The sequence below is a fragment of the Pleurodeles waltl genome, chromosome 3_1 (genome assembly GCF_031143425.1).
Source record: "Pleurodeles waltl isolate 20211129_DDA chromosome 3_1, aPleWal1.hap1.20221129, whole genome shotgun sequence".
Classification (NCBI taxonomy): domain Eukaryota; kingdom Metazoa; phylum Chordata; class Amphibia; order Caudata; family Salamandridae; genus Pleurodeles; species Pleurodeles waltl.
Window position 1 is genome coordinate 71,226,016 of NC_090440.1, and position 13,780 is coordinate 71,239,795.

Genomic DNA, 13,780 nt, shown 5'->3' on the forward strand with positions numbered 1-13,780 from the left:
TAAAAACATGACTCTCACTGTTTTCATCTGACCCTCACTCAGAACAGGGACATGAGCCAAATTTGCTGGAATCTGCCCGCACAGCTGCTGAAAATCCGCAGACCTGGCAGGTTTCCCAGGTTCATGTGCGATTTGATGCCCCAGTCCAGGTTTTTACTTTGCATTCTACAAGTTCCATAATGCAAAGAAAAAAAACCTGGACTGGAGCATCACGCATGGACATGGGAAACTTAGCAGTGATGAATTTGGGACGCCTGGTCACCCTAGCAATAAAAGACAATTGCATGGGGTGTGCTAAGTTTTATTTTGATTTCTTCACTTTTATATCTTCTGGGCACAAAGTTTTGTATCAGTATCTTAACCTTCAGTTTTAAAGGGTTTTAAACAGTTTCAAGATATTTTAGGGCTTCACGTTGATCAAAAGGGTGTGATTTGAACATGTATCTCTTTCCATGAACTTCATTGCTTGGTTTTACTCGCGAGAAAATGTCACACTTTTGACAGTCGCGTGTGCCTCGAAACCATGGAAATGTGTCACACCCATAAGCAATCTGAAAACTTGGCAGCTATGGAAGATGACACGCTGCCCCACGCTTTCAATCCTGGACTGCAGCAGCCTCTGAGGTGCTAGAGTCGGGGTCGCTCGGTCCCCGGTCTAGCCGAGGGCTCGCCCTAATTATACCGCCGTTTTCTAAAAAACAAAACAATAGTCTGAGCGTTACCAACACTTCTGCTGCTGGACCTTAACTTCCGGAGTTTCTGGGCGAACAGTTCCGGGGCGCAGTTCGAGTTAGCAAATGTGGACGGACAGTATTTCCGGGGCGTATCATTTTTCTAGCCAATCAGAAGATGTGTGGACCAGCGGCAGCCACCAAGCCCCTCCCCTTTACTGTTCCCGAGCTGTCAGTCACAGTAATCTAGCCTTCCGAATGCCTCGACTTCCATTACTTGAAGTTGGTTCGAGTATTTCCTTTAGTCAGCTCTCTGACAGCCGAACAGGAGGCAGGGGCAACCGGATTTTTAACATCATCCGTGTACTAGTGGGAGGTAAGGACTACTTCTTTCCATGGTCTGACAGGTTAACTGGTTGGGGCAGTTCTCGGAAGTGTCCCAGGCTCCAGGAAAGGGGAAGATGGAAGATTCGAGGACACACAAGTTTTATTAAGACATGAGTTTACATTTGCTTCATTTTCGTGAGCATTTTGATTCCAGATCGTAAACGCTTGTTACCCCATTTGAATGGCCTCGTGTTTACTCCCGGTGAAGTGATCTAGGCAAACACGTTACAACATGGACCCATTATTAACATTCCTTATTGGTAACTTATAGTAAGTCTGAATTACAGTAGCTTCTTGACTCACAGCTGTGAGGCAGGAGTCCTGTCAGAAAAGATTGATAAAGAGCTGAGGAGAGAGCGTGCCAGGAAGTGAGAGAGCCAGGACCGCTGGTTCCTATGTGGTATGTTTTCATTGTGCATGTGAATGCATGTCTAATGTGTCACACTTCGTGGCAAGCAGTGACTGGCAACACCAATGCAATGTTGAGATCGAGCCCTGCTCCAGTTCATATTTTGCATTCATGTAGATGCGTGTTGGTTTTTTGTCTGTAAACTAGCTCAACTGGAAGTACTAGAATGCAAACTGTGGGGTCCCAGGTGGAATCTTGGTGTAGAATGTACACTGAGATTTCAGTAAGATCAGCTGGCCCAAGCTTCTCTTATGAGTAAGTCATTTCAGTTGTAAATATAATAAACTTCCTCACTCAACTCAGAAGTCTTTTGGTCACACAATGTATGCCTGGATGACCTTCTCCAGCATCCTAAGTGCAACAGTAAAGAATGGGAACTATGGGATGGGAAAGCTATGGGGGCGAGGGTGGTAATAACACTGAGGGCAGGGTCATCGTGCATAGTGTAGACAGTAAGAACAATGATCCTTGCTAAGTGAAAGCAAGCAATTATCTTTAAGCCATAATGGCTCACCTTTGGGACCATTGTGCTTTGCCGATAGTTTTAGCCACGCAGTATGTTGTAAACGTTAATAAGCTTGGTAACAGTCTGGCACGTCTTTTTCTAAAGAAGTTTATTCCTTCACACAACCTGCCTTCGGTCGTCCCTGAGAGCAAGCAATCAACTGTCCCTCCTGGAACAACGCACGCCTTGCATTCTAGAACTATTAAGACCTTCCATCATAACACATCTCCTTTCCATCCTCAACTAAAATGATTAATACATTGAAAATTGTAATTTAAAACGTTTCAAATAAACATTCAAATGAATCTTAGGATCTAACATATTCTTTGAGGTATGCAGGTGGTCTTCGAATCCTACATTCTTTTGTGAAGTGTCGTGGAACACTTGCCTCATCATTGGATCTTCTCCACTTTACTCCTTTGCCAAACTCATCATCTTTCTTAAGCATTACTTCTGAACATCCTTCCTCACTCTCTTCTCTAGTACACTCACCTCCTTTCTGATACAAAGCAATACTTCTCAAATTCTACCTTTCCCCACCATCAACCACAACAAAGAATTTGCTAACTCTTTCCACGCATAGTGGACCTTAAAATTTAGAGAGACCACTTCTCACTCGTCCTGATTTTATTTTGACCCAATCACCTCTCTCAATCTTCGTGCTAGATTCATTAGTTTTCTCCCACATGTTTTTGTCACCTGTACTCACCCATTTCTTCAACCACGCTGGTATTAATTTAGTACCTGGTGCTCGTCCTCTCACTTCTTGAAAAATACATTTCTGTGTAACAGTATGCAATTTTGTGAAATATGCGGACACCATATCGCACTTCATTTTTCTAATGTTACACTAACTAGCCAATGCCATTGGTATTGTTCCTTTTATCAATCTAGTAGCCCTCTCAACTATTCCATTACTTTGAGGATTATAAAGAGAAGTACATGAATGTCTTACACCTAAATAATCCAGAAAATGTATCATCTCGGATGTCAGTTGTGTGCCATTGTCTGTAATAAGTACCTCTGGTATCCCTTCATCCGCAAAAACATTTTTAAGTTCTGTGATGGTTGTCTTAGTGATGACTTCTCTCATAAATTTCAATATTAAACTTTTAGAATTGACATCTACTGTTAATAATGCATACCTCATTTCACTAGGCAATTCAGACATACGGCCAATGAAATCTAAACAAACCTTATGCCACGGTTTTCCAGGATCCTCTTTTTGCCCTCGTGAACTTTACCTCCAACCTTTAAACTCCTCTCACTTTCCTTATAGGACACTTCTCCACCCACTCATTGACTTGTTCATCTAGACATGGCCACCAGAATTCTTTTTTTTTTAATCTTCACTTTGTCCCAAATGTCCTTCATGAAATATATTAATTAGTTTTGACCTCAAACTCCGAGGGGGTAAAAACTGATCTCCTCTCATTATAACATTTTGACCATACACAGTTAATCCAAAATCTTAAAATATGGTTGTGTAATGGTATTACACTCTCACTTACAGCTCCGTCGCGTATCATTCTCTTGTCTACTGGTAGTACTGCATCTGCTTCAATTTCAACTTTCCATTCCTGCATAGTGAATGCCCCCGAAACACAATGGATCACATTTGTACTAATGCCACTGCTCCATCAGTTTCATCTTCTTTTGTGTAATTTCCTACATGCGCACTACTAACAATCATTCTGACAAACAATCTGCTTGTACATTCCGCCATCCTTGAATACATTCCACCACCTATATATATTCTTGCAGTCTAGCTGCCAGCCTGGCTGACACTTTTCCTGCCCCTCCAGGTAACAGTATCTACATTAAGGGTTTATGATCAGTCCTCAGTGTGAATTTCGTACCCAATAAATACACATACAAATGTTCAGCTCCCCAAGCAGCAGCTAATGCTTCCCTTTCAATAACTGAATAATTTTGTTCAGCCTGTTTCAAAGATCGTCTTGGGTTTAACCCCCTTTAGTGGTGGAGTAACCCAAATAATCAATCTGTTGACAAAGAAATGGACACTTCTATTGACTCAAAGTTAATCCTGCCTCTTCCAATTTAAAAAAAAAAAAACTTTCATTAACACCAGATTGTGTTGGCCTATTGTTTTTCCAAAAATTGAGAATGTCTTCCTGAAAAAAATAGTACATTCCCCATACCATTTACATACCATTTAAATTTTGCACTATCATTCTCTGAAAGGCACTTGACGCAGAAACCAATCCGAACCACATGAATTGATAAGTGCCTTCAATTGCAATAAATGCTGTGTATTATTTAGATGTCTCATGTAACTTCACCTGGTGGTATGCACTTTTAAGATCAAATTTTGAAAAATATTTTCCTCTCTTTATGAAAGAACGTAGTTCATTTATGTTTGGTAGTGGAAAGGTGTCCGCAACTACATTATGATTGGACAATCTTAAATCTACACAAAATCTTAAACATCTAGCTGATTGTTTTCCTGATTACAACTGGCGCTATCCATTGGGAAGTTTCTATGGATTCTAGTATGCCTTCTTTCAACATGTCATCCAGCAATTTTTTGATTTCACTTCTCACAGCTAGTGGTACATGTCTCACTTTTTGTTGTTCTGGGATTGCGTCCTTTTTCAAAACAATCTTGTGTACATATCCTTTTAGACACCCCAAAGATTTCCTGAAGACTCCTTTTGCATTTTGCAAAACATCACTTAGCGACATCTCCTCTACAACCATGACTTTGTTGCAGGCTCTAGGATTGATTATTATATGAAGACCATACTGATGCATCCATGCTAAAATAGCTAGACATTCACTTGATACATATATTTTTCCAGTCATCTGACGTGAGTTGAACCTTGACACCTTCCATGTAACATACTATTTAAATCTTTTCATCCTGATATCCATCTGGATTTATGTCTTTCAGTAACAATTTAGTATTCTTCCATTGTGACTTAAACAATTTCTCTGGGATAATGGTATACATAGAACTAGAATCTACCATTAATAGAACTGTTCTTCCATACACTTCATATTCTGCTGTGGGCCTCGTCAATCTTCTCTTATCTTTTCCTTCAAGATTATCCTCCTTAATTTCTTTCACTATCAATATTTTATCTGTTCCAACCTCTATTTCATTTTCTTCTACTATACCTATCCTTATCTTAATATTTCCTTTGCTGAATTTGTTACTTTCAATACACAGTCTTGCAAATTGGCCTTTCCTACCACACCTCCTACAATCATGGTTTATAGCATAACATTTTTTGAAATCGGAGGCATGATATGTACTACCACATCTATTGCATAATTTTTGTCTAGCCTTACCACTACTTTGTGTAAGTCTACTTTTATTCATATTTTTTAAAACAGCGATAATCTCTCTCTCTGGACTACAACTATCGCTTCTCAACAGTGAAACCTCCTTATTACTTCTGTCTTTTCTGTTCAACTCTTTCATGCATCGTTGCGACTCCTCTATGACCTTGGCAATCTCTATCGCATCTTTTAGTGAAGGGTCTTTTGCGGTCCATAGGCTCTCTTGTTTTTTTTTTTTTATCTTTGCACTGAATAATGAGTTTGTCATGAATTAGTCAATCCGCCACTACCCCAAACCTACAGTTGACAGATAATTCTCTGAGTCTTGATACAAACTCATCATTCAACTCATCTGCTGGAATTTGTTTATAAAACTTATATCTTCCCATAACTATATTTGTCTCTTCTGCAAATCTGATTTCTAATCTTTTCATTGCTTCTTTATGCGCATTATCCATGGCCATTAGCTCCCACTGTGACAGGTAAATATTTAAATATCCTTTTCCCCTCACTGCCGAAAGCATTTAATAACAGTGCTTTTTTTCTACCAGGCGAATACGTTTGACCATCTAATGCAATAATATAATTTTCAAACATCTCAATTCAAACATCAATAATCCAGTCCTCCCAAAAAAAACTGTGGTATTCTTGGTTGGGGAAGAAAGAATTGAGGAGGACTAACATTACTGGTCCTTGCTAGTTTATTAATAATCACTTTCCAATACCACTTAGGATAGATATATATCTAAATCTTTCTACGTCGTTGAAGTATTCACATTAAAGACCTGTACACACTTCCACAGAAGTATTTATCTAAATAAGCCTCTTTGGCAATATCAACTCATGTAATCCTACAGTTTGCACAACTACAAGAATTATACTGTTTATACAATTTTGTAATAAATACTCTAAACCAGTATGCAAATCACCATGGCTCTAATTAGATCTGCACATTATAATGTGCAAATCATAGTGAATTTTATTATTCACTATTTTTAATTTGATTTTAAGTTATTCGGAAAAAGTGTGCAAATCACTGCAACTCCTACATGATTTTCATGTTATGTTGTCCGACACTCCGTGTGTGTGTGTGTGAGGAACTGATAATCACTGAGAAAGTTTGAAGTGATCACGCGCTTCCAAGAACTGCTCCCGAGACGCACAAGCAAAGATAGTGCACAACTATTACCTCTGGCCTCAGTAAGTGCGCAAGTCAACTTATTGTTAAGTGGTATTTTATAAGAGTGCTGAAATAATAATGCCAATTTTCAGTACTATGGGTGTTTTTCCGAGTCAAAGTGGCCTCTTGCGTCTGGACCACCCAGACTGCACGACTAACTCTTGTAAAATGAATCTGCTGGCTCACAGCACTTTTCTCCGATCATTGCCAAATTGTTGTAAACGTTTTTCCGCTTGCTCGCAGTCTGTCACGTCTTTTTAAAAAAAAGTTTATTCCTTCACACAACCTGGTGTTGGTCCTCCCTGAGAGCCAGCAGTAAACGGCCTCTCCTGGAACACTGCATCCTTACACTCTAGAAATATTAAGAACTTGCATCATAACACGGTACAGCATCCTCAATACTGTGCAGCATGGTTTAAAAAAAGAATAAAGTCTAGAGAGCGGTCAGCAGTGTCATTTTGTAGCACATGCACCTAGCATGCCCATAGTTAGATAAGTAATCAAAAAGAAAAAGTGTGAGGGGGAACCAATGTGGGAGGCAGACTCAAAAAGGGCTGGGGAAGCAACAGATGGGTGATAGGAAGCACAAGGGTGAGAAAATTCCAAAAGAGGTGGCAGGACAGAAGTACACAAGAAAAGCAGCTGGGTAAAAAAAAGTAGCGCTTGAAAGGGGCACAGTGGAAGGATGTACGTAATGCGACCATGCTCCAGGGAAATGACAAACAGAGAGAGAAAGAAAGCCCACACACAAGCAATCAAATGAGTGACGATAAAGCCAACCAATAGCAAGTAATCTCTGCTGACAATACGTCTCACATGAGACAGTGCATGCGCTATTTAGTAGGCGAGACCTAAAAATGCAAGCGTTGTCAGCAAAAGACCATCCACGGCCTTAGGCGTCACACTGACTTGGGGGCCTTTTGGCAGGTTATGTTAATTTTGCATGTTAAATAAGCAGTTTTGACATAGACTTATCATGGATAAAATCAAAGGCGGTTTAGAATAGTAGGGTTGATGGCAGGGATAACCTTACAAGCTCATTTATCTGCATCAACATTTTAATGATCAAACATTTTCTTTCATTTGGTACAAAGTAGTTTGCTAGCAAGCCATATGCAGTTAGCACGCCGAGAGCCAAAGGGCAAAGGCCTTTGATAAGGATGCTATGCAGCCCCTCCCCTCTGTTCCGTTATTTGCAGCAAAATCACTGTGTTATGAAAATATCCGTAGACAGTGCTGGCATTCTCTTGCCTGAGTTCAGGCTTTGTAGGGGATTCACAAGCTATGTGTGCGTGGACCCTGCTGCCATTTGAGATTTTTTTTTATTATTATATTTTTTTTTTACAAATTATAGTAGTGGGTTTGCATTAATGACAAAAAGTATTTGATCCCTAATGGCAGTAGTTCGTCCACTTAGACCTATGATCATCTCATATCTTACGTGCAACTAAGTCATATTCCTGTATTTGTTCAGTGGTCCTAGCCGATTTTCTTTTTTGCAACTTAGAGGCGTTTGTTTCTTTGGAACGGTGATCTAATTATTTTTGTTTCAAGTAAAAGCACGTACTGAGTTTTTACAACGCTTGTAATACAGAGGCTTGCTCCATATTGGGTATGAACAGCTCCTCTGGTTCTATTTTTAACTTTATTCTCAGTCTTGTAGTCTTGGTTTTTTCTTTAGAACTTTAAATAACAAGTACCCCAATTAAATATAAGTGCAATAGTTTCTGATCTATTCAAACTTGTTTTGGTCTGCTTAGAGACTTTATAAATGAGAAACAGTTTCTGTTGATTGTTGTAAACCTTGTAGTCCTGTAAACACAAAACCAGTTTTAAGTTTTTTTTTAAGTGTGCTTATAAGGTTTCCCGTCTCATGTTTCAGAGTTATTGATCTTTGAAAATTAAGTCTTGATGTTGTTCAATCTGCATATTTCTACTTTTACAGTCCTAGTATTTAGATTTTGTAGGCTATAAAATGTGAAAACATATACATCAATGTTTGGTAGTAAACAGACGTTTCCCAGCTGGTTACAGCATTCTAGTGCAAAGCAACTGATTACATTTAGAAATGTTTGCAAGAAGTAACTCTTTGGTTTTAATAGCACTTGCTGTTTGGGAACTTTATTCATTATATTGTGTGGTGTCATATATGAGAGGAAAGGAAGTCTGGGTCTCTATCATAGGACCCCAAAAGCACCCATCACTAACACAGTCTCATACAAAATAGATTATAAGGAATGTAGGACAAACAGCACACATTTGGCATTATTTATAATTATTTCTATGCAGGGCTCCGGATATATGGGGTTCCTGCTCCACTATTGGCTCAGGCAGGGGGGCTGCCATTGAAGCCTCCAGACAATGGTTTCCCCAGGGCCACTGTTTGGTCAGGAATGGAGGTCATATAGGCCCCAGGGGATGGGAGTCTGTCTGAGTGTGCCCAAGATCTGCAAGACTAACTGTACCCTGTGCATACCAGATTGGCATGCACCACCTTTGGTGGGGTTGGTTGCCAGTAGTGGTTGGATGTAGGGCTTGTCCACAGAGGCTGTGTACGGTTGGCTGCGCGGGGGGGGGTTGGATGCAGGGCTGGCCTGCAGGCCACATCCTGTCCTGTGGTCAATGGCGATGCACAGGGTGGAATTGGGTACTCACAAGGGTTAAATGCAGCAGGCCTTATGGCTAAAGGCCATGTGTGGCACTGAGTTGGCTGCCTGCGGGTGTTGGGATGGACACAGGCCCTGCATGTTGTGGGATTGGTTGCCACAAGGGGTTGGCTGCAGGCTTATCCACAGGTCGGCCAATTCCCCCACCGCGCGCAGACACAGGCTCTGAGTGGGGGGTATTGGCTTTATCTAGGGTAATAAAATATTACTTTTCATTATTTTAAAAAAACTAGAAATTCACTGGAAAACCAAAGGGTAAAGAAACGTTATAGTTAGGTAAAAATTTCAAAGACAAGGTAACGATTTAAACAAAATAAATTAATTCACCACTTATAGTTATCTCTAGTAACTATACCTCGTATCCTAAGGTATAAATCGCACTCTCCCCATGGACAGCTAATTACCCCACATATTACATGTCATGACATCCTATAATATCCTACAACATTTTGAAATTACATCATGTATGACAAGATTTTGCATGGCTGGGGCATGAGATATAGTTACTTCAGGGCACAGGTTAAAGTTCACTTATGTTTTTTTGAGAATAAGATTTCCAATATTCAAGCTTATTAACAAGCTTCCACTGTCTTTGTACTACTCCAAAACGTTTTTCTCCTGCCCCGAATGATGCCAGCTTTACATCACTAGCCGCTGCTAGTAAAGCTGAGGACTTCCCAGGAGATCCTTTGCCATCCTATCTAAATAAGAGTCTTATGCTTCATGATTCATGCTGGCTTGGAAGCATTGCTAATGCTTTCTTATCAGGTGGTTTAGTCCTAAAATCTTTGAAAATCCAGATCATTGTACAAATATGAGGTGGTGGTTGTCATACTGCCGTCCAATTTCATGACTGCCTGTTCGTGGTGCACCATTGGATGAGATGAGTACCAACAATCTCAAAGACTGGTAAGACCAAATTTCTCTGTCCTATCACACCATTACCCTTCTGGGAGCTTCCCTTGTGGCCCGATAAATTAGGTTCCACTCCCTCATGGGTTTCTGTCTGGAAGAATATACATGCTAAAAGTGACCATTCTTTCACTCTTTTAAATCAGATTATTTTCAGTTATGAATTCCTGTTTCTTACAGCTTCACTTTCTGAAGAGTATTCTTTATCTCTTCGTTTCTTTCCTAGAAGCTTCAGATATTAAATGCATTTGTGTCATCTTGTTTAGACTTGTTCAATCTATCTTTACCTGCTTATAAATTTGCAGGTTGCAGTTGGTATACAAATAGGATACAGTCAAGTTTGCTCAAAGACTACATTCCAGAGATCATATCTCTCCTGCTCTTTCCATTTGGCACTGGCTCTCGGTGACACAACGGATTTTCTTCAGATCGGTGTGCCTAGTAAATATGGCCATTTTTCTCTCCATCTTTGGCTGCTACATGCAATGTTCAGTAGGTATCATCCAATTCACCAACCGAGATCTTAAAATAAAAACGTGCTAGCAGTCCCTAAATTCCATTGCAAAATGGTTGGAGGTAGAGTTTGTTTTTATAGCTGCTGTCTCTCATTGGACCTATCTTTGTGTTGAATCAAACCTTCCAAGTTTTCAGAATTTGCTAAAAAATTTTTTTTTTAAATGGCAGTTTTCTTGGAATGCAGTAATGACTTTATGTTCCTTCTGCTCTGTTGTCACTATGAAAATGTTATAGGCGCAGCAGTCTTTCTGCCTCCTTGGCAGCAGGACATAAAAACAAAAAGAGGACACAAAAATGGGGTGGATGCAGCCCAGCCGGTCTTCGGCAGGATGAGTCAGTGCATTTATGGGATCATCTATTTAACCACTCTTTAACTCGGTCTGAAATGCACCCATCTTCGATACCACATTTGGAAACTAACCAATCGATGACCAAGCGCTTTCTATTATTAAAATCATATCTACTAGCTTAGCGAATGCTTTGGGAGAGTTTTAGGGGACATGGTTCTATCTGGCATGGAGAGCTGGAAATCGATGCAACATTCCTATTAGTATGCAAAGGTTATGGAATTTTGTTAGTACTCGTACAGACTCTAAATTGATCTGCCGATTTCGGAGTTCAGAAATGTTAACCCACTTCTGAACATGTTAACACCGACGATTTTGTTTTGTGCACACACAGGAGTGCGTGTGCCACACATGAGCAGACATTACCAGCTATAGCTATGTGAGATGATCACAGATGTTTCTCAACAATAAATCTGGAACAGCACCAGCCGTTAGTGAACCAATGTCACATTGCCCCAGGAAGTTTACCCATGTTAGCTACATTAAAGGGAACCTCATTAACTTAGAGTTGGGCGAAAGCTCATGGTTTTAAAAAGCTGAGATTACAGTGTGTTGTGAGCCATTTTAACAAAATGGCAATAGGTGAGGCCTCTGTCTTTGTAAAAGTATGTTACATTAAAGATTTTATTAGCAAATATTATTCACATTAGTAATACAGCACAACAGTAGAACACTACTGTCCTCAAAGTGCTTTGTAAAGCTGCTCCTAAGATATTTTTTGAATGGACACCTAACTGGCTTGCATACCTGGTAGTGCTAATGTATGGTTAATGTAGTTTGCTAGCAGCTTTATACAGTGGTGGCTTTGATGGGCCAGACTAGACCGAATGTACTTGAGCTGGTGCTGGATAAATATCAGTGCACTGCAATGTCACTGAGAAGATAGACTTTGTAAAGCAAGATTTGTAACTGCTGGTAAAGGTTAAACCTAATTGCAAAACTGAACATGTTTATATTTTGGAAGTTGTACGGTGGCAGTTCCTCAAACAGAGAAGTCTCAATTATGTAACCGACCATAGGACAAGAAAGCACGCATGTTGCCACAGAGTACCATCAATTTCGACTCGTCTCCTACACACTGGAATACTATTCATCCATTCCTACTTTACTTCTTGGTGCTGTACTTTATATGTTACAATCCCTGTTGTATTGTTTAGCACCCATTTGTGTCTCTCATCCTTTTGTACCTTCGTTGACTTCTGTTTTTTTTTTTTTTGTCTGCCCAAGCCATGTGCCATTGAACCAAGGACTATATTTCTCCCACCTTCAGTCCTCTGGGTGCCCACTCTACACCAAGAAACTACCTACTTACTGCATAATAAACTTATACCAATCAAGCAGTGCAAATAACAGATAAGCCTGTTGGTAAACTGCTTCCTGGGCGAGGGACCAAAGCTTATTAGCATGTTCCTCCTGATTTAAGAGTGGCTATGTCATGTCATGAGACTGTAGCATCTTAGGTGAGGAGTTTCTCCAATGAAACCTCAATAGAATTAGAGGAATCAAATCCCTTGTATGTAAGATAGATATTCCGCTCAGAGTTCGATGGGTTTGCTGACCGTTTACGGGGAAGAGAACCAGCGTTAATCATAAGATGCCCAGGGGTCCTGGGAGGGGGAGAGTGTGTTCCTGGAGAGTGGGAGGAGAAGTTAGGAGTTTCACATGCAGCCTGTTCTTGCTGCTTGTGAATGGGAGATGGATGAGAGAGCAGGCTGGTGATAGTGTAGTCTGAAGAGCACTACCTAGTATAATGCTTTGAAAGAATAAAGACACTTCAGTGAAGTACTACCTGAAGTGGGCTGATCAAAAGTGACCAATGGCTAATTGTGTGGTATTATTGTTGTTGTTGTTGTTGTTGAAATGAGCTTTGGTGCATAGCCGAAGTTGTCTTCAGCCTTTTCTAAAACAATTAGAAAACTGTCAAAAGGGGCACTTTAGGAATCTTTCTTTGTTGTCGGTTAGATATATATATATATATATATATATATATCATCCTGCACGTTTCAGAGCATCACAGGCCATACTAAAATGGTAATAATAACATAAAAGTACATGCAGCTAAATCATTACCCAGCAGATATGCACATATAAGTTTTGTTTATGTTAGTCACATTAGTTGTGGGACATTTGGGAGGTTTGACTTCAGGTTATGTTTTAGAAGATTTGTTAAAGACAAGCCTCCCCACCTACAAGAGATTCTCTGCGTGACTTTAAGATTCACTTTTTGCAATTCTAATGCACTAGAACAGAACCTCCATGACATCACTGAAATGCAGCAGGTGGCATGTATCCATCGCAATATAACTTCCTCTGGATATAATGTAAAAAAATTACATAAAGGAAACCAAAAAAACTCAAAAGGTTTTTCATGACATAACCCTTGAACAATCTAATGTCCTTGGTTGCCTTGTTTAGCCACAATGTATCTCTGCCAATCTACTAATGTTTTTTTCTAGAACAGCCTTTCTGTTTTGACGTTGCTGGCAGACGCCAGGCACTTCTGCACCATCCCAAGCACCCAGACTTGCTTGTTAGGTCGAGCCTAAGCAGCGCATGTGCTGTCTTGGTGAGACATGCTGTGTTCAGTATAGGGACTTAAGCCACACCAACTCATGCCATTCCTTCTTTGTGTGTTTGTCGTAAATGCTTCACTTTTATTGGTGCATTGTGCTAAATGTCCCTCCTTTGCACGCTAAGTTCCTGCCCAGGGAGCATTCACTTAGAGAACATTTTTGTTGGCCATCACACTACGTCACACTTCTTCCAGCATTAGCTAGCCCTGCCTCCCTCTTCCCGTCTGGTTTCCTTTTTCCCTTTAATCGGAGCCGCGATCCGGCCACAATATGTTCACCAGGGTAGTGGGACACTGTGCTGCATATAT

The 13,780-nt window shown here is 40.2% G+C and overlaps 1 protein-coding gene across 2 annotated transcripts in view; it reads left to right on the forward strand.

Annotated features, from left to right (window-relative positions):
* The first annotated feature begins 905 nt into the window (after nucleotides 1-905).
* The window catches only part of TRAF6 (TNF receptor associated factor 6), a 120,999-nt gene continuing 108,124 nt past the window's right edge, over nucleotides 906-13,780 (forward strand). The window contains exon 1 of one of the 2 annotated variants that reach the window (XM_069221820.1): nucleotides 906-1,047. The gene's annotated coding sequence lies outside the window, so the exon portion shown is untranslated. The remainder of the gene's footprint in view (nucleotides 1,048-13,780) is intronic. The other variant, XM_069221821.1, reaches the window with a different exon arrangement.